The sequence below is a fragment of the Micromys minutus genome (genome assembly GCF_963924665.1).
Source record: "Micromys minutus genome assembly, chromosome: 6".
Taxonomy (NCBI): Eukaryota; Metazoa; Chordata; class Mammalia; order Rodentia; family Muridae; genus Micromys; species Micromys minutus.
In genome coordinates this window covers 35,899,687-35,909,210 of record NC_137975.1, presented here as the reverse complement: position 1 = coordinate 35,909,210, position 9,524 = coordinate 35,899,687, and positions in this window count along the sequence as shown.

Sequence of the window (9,524 nt, the reverse complement as noted above, 5' to 3'; positions counted from 1 at the left end):
TGCAAAAATATCTTCTTTAATTAGTTCTGAAGAAAGAGCCAATTAATAGCATAAACACAAAATATTCAGATATTAAGAAGATGCATAAAGCAGAGAATATTGTAAATAAAATTATTTTTAAAAGGCATGGTTTCATGGTTTGCATATAAAAATTGGAGTAGCAGTTAACATCTGCATCATTTAAGGTCTTCTATGTATGGAAAACATGAATCTCATTATTATAAAATCCAAGTATAATTTAACTAAGAGTCAGATCTCTTTCTCTATCTCTCCAGATACAATATAAGATAATAGAAGTGGTTCTAGCAGGAGACAAATAGTTTTTTGTTGTTCTTCTGAAGTTAACATAGTTTAGTGTATAATTTTGCACTGATTAAAATATACATTTTTGGGTTTTACTTTTTAATCATTTTTGAATTAATATAGTTTTATTTTTGATTATTTTATATGTATAAACACAGACACATTCACATAAAAACACATATATTAACAAAAGATATTGAGGGATTGAATTACAGTTGCCAAAATATTTTAAAAAAAAGCAGCCAGGATTCTTTTGCTAAAGACAGCAAATATGGCCCCACAGACCATCTGCCACCAGGAACAGTGGTGAGCCAGCAGTGGTCTAGCAGTAACCTAGGGACACTGGACTTGCAAGGAGGCTTTCCAACCAGCCTGGGTGCAGAGAGATATCTGCAGAGCACTCAAAAAGCACAGTTCCCAGTCCCCCTCCTCGCCAAAGCTTGATTCAGGGAACCAGTAACACTGCATCAGGCTATTCCCAGCCGGACAATATTAGGTGCAGAATGCACACTCAAACCATCCACCACCAGGAACAGCGGTAATCCAGGGGTGAGCCAGCAGTGAGCCAGCAGTGATCCAGCAGTGATCTAGGGACACAAGACTGACAACAAGATAGAAAGAGGAAAGGGAAAGAATGTACCCCAGGGAAACCAAGACCACCTGGAAACACCAGTACTCATCTCTTCCATCACAGCAAACAGAGGAATGTCAACACTCCAGAAAAAGAAGACACAAACCTGAAATCATACCGCAAGATGATGATAGAGATTCTTAAACAAGAATGGGAGGAAAAGCATAAAGAATTAGAAGCTTTAACAAGGAAACAAGAAAAAAACTAAAAAAACTCAAAGAACTAGAGGAAAACAGAAACAAAGAGATGACGGAATGGAAGAAGGAATTTAAAGCAGAAATTGACACAATAAAGAAAACACTAAAAAAGACAACTCTAGAGGTAGAAAACCTAAAAAAAAAAAATTAGGAGTCACAGATGAAAGCATTTCCAATAGACTAAAAGAGATGGAAGAGAGAATTTCAGGGACCGAAGACAACATTGAAAACACAGAATAAACAGTCAGAGAAGATGCAAAAACATAAAAGCTCCTAACCCAGAATGTCCTGGAGATCCAGGGCACTATGAGAAGACCAAACCTAAAGATAATAGAAATAGAAAAGTGCAAAGAATATCAACTAAGAAGCACAGTAAATATCTTCAACAGATTCATAAAAGAAAACTTCCCTACCCTTAAGAATGAGACGACCACAAGCATAAAAGAAGACTACAGAACTCCAAATAGATTGGACCAGAAAAGAAATTCCTCCTGACAGATAATAACATAATCGTCAAAATGCCAAGCAAAGAAAAAATATTAAAAGCAGTAAGGGAAAAATGCCATGTAACATATAAAGGCAGACAAAATAGAATCACACACAATTTCTCAACAGAGACAATGAAAGCTAGAAGAGACTGGACAGACATCATGCAGACACTAATAGAGGACAGGTGCCAGGCAAAGCTACTATTCCCAGCAAAACTCCCAATCTCCATAGATGGAAAGACTAAGATATTCCAAGACAAAAATAAATTTACACAATATCTGACAACAAACCCAGCAACAACGAATTATACAGGGAAAACCAAATGCAACGAGCGAACTACATCCTAATAAAAACAAGAAAACTCCTAAGCAAGAAAACCAAAAAAAGAAAGACATAGAGGCACAATTCAACCTCCAAAAGCAAAAATAGCTGGAAACAGGAACCACTATTCATTGATATCTGTTAAAATAAATGGACTCAATTCCCCAAATAAAAGAACATAGGCTATCAGACTGGATACATAAACAAAACCCAGCAATTTGCTGCATACAGGAAACACATCTCAGAGACAATGACAGACTATCTCAGAGTAAAAGTTTGGGGAAAAAACTTCCAAGCAAATGGCCCCAAGAAGCAAGCTGGAGTGGCCATTCTAATATCTAATAAAGTAGATTTTCAACCCAAAGGTATCAAAAAGGAAAAGGAAGGACACTTTTCATTCATTACAGAGGAAATTTGTCAGGAGGAACTCTCAATCCTTAACATATATGTTCCAAACAAAAGCACCCATATTTATAAAAGAAACCCTACTAAATGTCAAAAAATACATTTTCCCCACACAATAATAGTGGGAGACTTTAATACCACACTCACACCAATGAACAGATAAGGGAAACAAAAACTGAACAAGGACACTCTAAAACTAGCAGAGGTAGTGAAACAACTGGAATTAATAGACATCTACAGAACATGTCATCCGAAAACCAAAGAATACACCTTCTTCTCAGAACCTCGTGGCACCTTCTCAAAATTGACCAAATAATCTGTCACAAAACAAGCCTCAATAGATATAAGAAGATTGAAATACTCCTATGCATCTTTTCAGATCACCACGGTCTAAGCCTGGTCTTTAATAACAACAAAGACAACAAAAAGTCACATACACATGGAAACTGAACAATGCCCTATTAAACAATAGCAGGGTCAGAGAAGAAATAAAGAAAGAAATTAAGGATTTTCTATAATTCAATGAAAACGAAAACACGACATAGCCAAACCTATAGAATGCAATGAGAGCAGTACTGAGAGGAAAACTCATAGCTCTGAGCACCTCCAAAAAGAAATTGGAGAGAGCATACTTCAGCAACTTTACATCACAGATGAAAGCTCTAGAACAAAATGAAGCAGATATACCCAAGAGGAGTAGAGGGCAAGAAATGATCAAACTTAAGGCAGAAATAGACCAAATAGAAACAAAAAGAGCCATCAAAAGAACCAAGAGCTGGTTCTTTGAGAAAATCAACAAGATTGATAAACCCCTAGCCAGACTAAATAGAGGGCAAAGATAGAGTATACAAATTAACAAAATCAGGAAGGAAAGTGGAGACAGAACAATGGAAACTGAGGAAATTCAAGAAATCATCTGATCCTACTACAAAAGCCTATACTCCACAAAGTTGGAAAACCTTGAGGAAATGGATGAATTCCAAGACAGATACAAGATCCTAAAGATATCTTAGAAACAGGACTAGGTAAACCATCTAAATAATCCCATAACAGAAATAGAAATAGAGGCAGTCATCAAAAGCCTCCCAACCAAAGAAAGCCCAGGTCCAGATGGGTTTAGTGCAGAATTTTATCAAACATTTATTGACGACATAATACCAATACTCTCCAAACTATTCCACAAAAGAGAATCAGATGGAGCACTACCTAACTCAGTTTTTGAGGCTAAAATAACATTCCTTCCTAAACCACACAGAGACGCTACAAGGAAATAGAACCTCGTCCAATCTCACTTATGATCATTGATGCAAAACTACTTAACAAAATCCTTGCAAACCGAATCCAAGAACACTTAAAAACAATCATTTACCATGATTAAGTAGGCTTCATTCCTGGGATGGAGGGGTGGTTTAACATACAGAAATCCATCAATGTAATCTACCATATAAACAAAATCAAAGAAAAAACTATGTGGTCATCTCACTAGATGCTGAAAAAGCATTTGAATTAAAAGCATTTTATTCAACACCTCTTCATATTAAAACTCTTGGAAAGGACAGGAATCCAAGGCTTATATGTAAAAATGATAAAAGCAGTATACAACAAACCAAAGGTCAACATCAACCTGAATGGTGGGAAACTTGAAGCAATCCCACTAAAATCAGGGACTGGACAAGGCTGCCCACTCTCCCCCTACCTATTCAACATAATTCTGGAAGTCTTGGCTGGAGCAATTAGACAGCAAAAGAAAATCAAAAGAATACAAATTGGAAAGAAAGAAGTAAAAACATCACTATTTGCAGATGACCTGATAATTTACTGAAGTGACACCAAAAATTCCACCAGAGAACTCCTACAGATGATAAACAAGTTCAGCAAAGTGGCTTGATATAAAGTTAACTCAAACAAATTAGTAGCCTTCCTGTATTCAAAGGACAAACATGGAGAAAAAAAATTAGGGAAAAGATACCCTTCTCAATAGTCACAAAAACTATGAAATACCTTTGTGCGACTCTAACTAAGCAAGTCAAGGACCTGTATGACTAGAACATCAAACCTCTAAAGAAGGAAATCAAGAAAGATCTCAGAAAATGGAAAGATCTCCCATGCTCTTGCATTGGAAGGATCAACATTTTAAAAATGGCCATCTTACCAAAAGCTATGTCCAGATTCAATACAATTCCCATCAAAATTCCAACCTAGTTCATCATTGAATTGGAAAAAGCAATGTGCAATTTCATCTGGAATAACAAAAGACCTAGAATAGTGAAATCCATCCTCAACAACAAGAAAACATCTGTGGGGATCAATATCCCTGACCTCAATCTATATTACAAGGCAACTGTGCTGAAAACTGCATGGTACTGGTACAGAAATAGGCACTTTGATCAAATGAATATAATAGAAGATCCAGAAATGAGCCCTCATGTATATGGTCACCTGATTTTTGACAAAGGAGTTGTAAATATTCAATAGAAAAAGGATAGCCTACTCAAGTCATGGTGCTAGTCCAAGTGGCACTCAGCATGCAGAAGACGGAAAATAGACCCTTTCTTATATATTTGTACAAAGCTCAAGTGTAAGTGGATCAAAGATCTCCACATTAAACCAGGTACACTGAAACTATTAGATGAGAAAATAGTGAAAACCATAGAAGTCATAGGCACAGGAGAAAATTTCCTGAAGAAAGCATCAATTGCTCCAGCTCTAAGGTCAAAATTGACAAATGGGACTTAATGCGATTGCAAAGTTTCTGTAAGACTAAAGACACTGTCAAGAAAACTAAAAGGCAGCCAACAGAGTAGAAAAAGATATTTATCAACCCCATATTAGATAGAGGCCTAATATCCAAAGTATACAAAGAACTCAAGTGAGACACCAGAGAATCAAACAACTGTATTAAAAAATGGGTTAAAGACTTAAACAAAAAGTTCTCAATCGACGAATATCGAATAGCTGAGAAATATCTAAGGAAGTGCTCAACATCCTTAGCCAAATAGCTGAGAAATATCTAAGGAAGTGCTCAACATCCTTAGCCATCAGGGAAATGCAAATCAAAACAACCCTGAGAATCCACCTCACACCAGTCAGATTGACCAAGGTCCAAAACTCAGATGACAATAGATGCTGGCGAAGATGTGGAGAGAGAGGAACACTTCTCCACTGTTGGTGGGGTTGTGAACTGATACAACCACTCTAGAAATCATTCTGGTGGTTCCTCAGAAAAGTGGACATACTACTACCCGAAGACCAGTTATTCCACTTCTGGGCATTTTCCCCCAGAGATGCTCCAACATACCACAAAGATACATGCACCACAATGTTCATTGCAGCTCTATTTATAATAGCCATAAGCTGGAAAGAACCCAGATGTCCTTCAGTAGATGAATGGATACAAAAAATGTGGTACATTTACGCAATAGGGTACTACTCATCTATCGGAAACAATGGCTTAACGAAATTCTTAAGAAAATGGATGTATCTAGAGAATATCATCCTGAGTGAGATAACCCAGTCACAAAAGGACAGACATAATATTCAGTCACTGATAATGTTATACTAACCCCAGAAAACTCTGAACACCCAGAAACAACTCACATACTGTTTGAAGTTCAAGAAAAAAAAAAAGAATATACTTTAATTAAAATAGAATTGTATCACACCCCCTTTCCTCCCTATAGCCCCTCCCAGTTTCTCTCCTATCCCCTCAAATTAATAGCCTCTTTTCCTTAATTGTTGTTACATATATACATATGTGTATGTATATGTACCCACAACTACTTAATTATAACCTTAAAATGTATTAGTATACTTTTATGTAAAAATGCTTAAAATTTTGTACATTTATCTTTGTTTTTTAAAATAAAGATTTTCAAAAACAAATAGTAAATATCGTTTATAATTTTTCTAGGCCCTCCTTATCTGCTGTTTCACTTCTATGGCATTTCTTCATGTATAGAAGCTACACTGTGAAGTCAACAGTCCTCGCATGACAACATCTGCATGTGTTTGTGTTTGTGTGTGCACACATGTCTGTATTTAATGATCTTGTTTTATAAAGTTACAAATCATGTTTCAGTATTACATGTTCTCCTTCAGTAAGGTGTCATCTGAAGTAAATTCATCTACAATAAGTGTCTTCCAAAATAAGATCAATTTCATGTTACTAGGAGGTAGGACAGCAGCATGTAGATTTGTATGGGAGTGTCAATTTAACACTAAAAGATATTTATATATGCAGCACACAAGGAGACACAAATATTTACCTGTGTGCACATATGCACTCTACAATTTTTATATTTTAATATTTTCCCATAAAATCCCATTGGTTGTGGTCAGAATTGTTTTTATTCTTTCAACAGAAAACTATAGAGAGTTGAATGTTATGAGATGGAAGTAACGTTGTCAGTCTTACAGTCTGGTGAGTGGCAAAAATCTTATTTCACACTTAAACTCTAACTGTTAAAATTCCATTTGTATCTGTAAATAAATGTTTTGTGGAGAAAGGTAATCCAGTGAAAATGGAAGAATGAGGTGAATTTTATTTTAAAGCTACAGAAAATACAAGATTGTTACATTATAAAAATATTGGTAAAATATATTCTTTAAACTAATTTTCTGTTTTCATTGCTGCATTTAAAGATATATATTTCAGACATCTGAAAAAATATGTATATTTGTTGAACTTTTTCATACCATTTTAATATATTTATATTTTATGTTTCTCTGCTAACAAGTAATGTTTATTAGTGAACTCATTTACACATTTCCAAGTTTTAAGACCAATCACTAGCTTCTTTTACTGCTTTTTACACTCATTGTTGTTTAGATTTTATTCAACCAGTTGAAGAATGGCTATAATGAACACATATGTCACACATTTACATGGTGGCAGATGAAACACCAGTTATCACCAAATCTTTCTTCCTTGGATAAGATGTAAAAATGGAGGAAAGTATTTAGGTTTCTTCTCAATAATCCTTTAATTGTAAGAGTGAATCTTTTCATGTTGATTCTACAGTAGAAACATAGGGTCAACTTGGTATCAGGTAAATTGACTGCATAACGTTCCTACACATTTGGACAGAGATAGATACGTGGAAGTGACAGCCAGGCTGACCTCGCTTAGCGTATCTAACATCCATGAAGTTTTCCTGAGTAACTGCTGCTTCCTTTCATTTTTGTTGTTTTGACACAGATCAGAGAGAAAAGAAAGAAAGAAAGAAATAAAAAAGAAAGAAAGAAAGAAAGAAAAAAAGAAAGAAAGAAAGAAAGAAAGAAAGAAAGAAGGAAAACATATTTGCAGAAATGTTACTGCTTATAGTGGATTGAATAGGGCTGGTTCTCAAATGGTCAAATATATCAATGTTTAATCATTAAGGGGTGTTAGTGATTGTGACCTACTGGATGAATTGTGTCACTAAGAGTTGGCTTTAAGGTTTCAAGGCCTAGTCCCTCCCTCTTTCTTTACCTCTCCTTCTTCTCTCACCTCCTCGGCTTCCTTTCTCTGTCTCCCTCTATCTTCTTTTGCTGCCTGATGATCCAGATGCAGGACTTTAAGCACCATATCTACTTGCCTGTTGACATAATTTCCAGCATGATGACATTGAGCTAAACCTCTGAATGTGTAAACAGGCCTCAGTTAAATACTTCACTTTATAAAAGCTGTCATGTTCATGTTGTGGGTCTTCAGAGCAATAGAACACTGACTAAGACACACCCGGAATGGTGTTGCAGTTGTTCTTGTGGATCACAATGATGTTTTCTAAGCTGACAGCACAAGGAGACCCATAAAGAACACATTTAACTGACAGTATATGTACACATATTCTACGCATAGGTATTATTGCATATATATATACACATACATAAATATACATGTGCATATTTATATGAGCTAGCTGAAAATACCTGAAAAAATGATTCCTAGAGACAACAAGAACCCATATTCCTTATTGCTTCAGTGTAAGTTCCCACAAAGAAGTTAAGAAATGTGGCTGATGATAAAAACTGCTTTTGCTAATTTAATTAATTTTAATAGCTTACTAATTTTTAATTTTATTATATGTGTTGAAGATTTTAGGTTGTCTCATTTTTTTTAATTCTATTTGTTACCCATCACAGCCATTTAATATTCTAAAACTGAGTGATATGTTTTTATATGTACAGTGATCATATTCAATTAACTAATATAGGTACAGGTATAGGTAAAGGTACAGTATCTGAGCATTTCAGACAATGAACTTTGATGACATTCAAATCACCCTTCCCAAACCCTGCTTATAACACCTTACCTTTCTTCTCTCTCTGCTTGATATTCTTTCTCTTGCACTCTCTGTTTCTGTCTCTCTGTCTCTCTCTGTTTGTTTCTCTCTGTGTCTGTGTCTGTGTCTGTGTCTCTCTCTGTCCCTGTCTGTCTCTGTCTCTCTCTCTGTCTCTGTCTGTCTCTGTCTCTGTCTCTGTCTCTGTCTCTCTCTCTCTCTCTCTCTCTCTCTCTCTCTCTCTCTCTCTCTTCTTTTCTTTATCCCAACATGCCCAAATAGTGTTGGCCAGCTACACTTAAAATGGAATGCCCTTATAATAGGGACTATCTTCTTTCTCTGGAAATACAGAGTTAACATTCATTTATGTTTTCTGTGGGAGAAGAAGTAATGTAAAAACAATGTAAGTATGCATGAATTATATAAAATTATGTTCTTAGATGTGACATGCTCATGCACAAAATTCATATATTTTGTCATATCTGACCTCCCTCTTGCCCTTTTTGTGGCCCCCAGCATTGCTAATGCTCTATCTTTATCCATTACCTACTTATTTATTCCCTAATCTCTGTCATTATCCTTTCCCTACTCTGCCTAGCTTGAGTCTACTTTTCATAATGTTTTATTTCTTCATTTAATTCAGTTGACTTTACAGAAATAATATTTTTCTGAGAGTTCTGAACCCACAGCCATTGTGACAGTATGAACAAGATGAGGAGAGCCACACAAATCCCAACATTAGCAGGATTTGGGGCAGATTTCAGCATTCTTAGCTGAAAAGCTTTTGGCATTTAATATTGCTGAGAAAAGCAGAGTCAGGTTTATTATTATTATTATTATTATTATTATTATTATTATTATTATCATCATCATCATCATCATCATCATCATCATCATCATTATCATCATCATCATCAT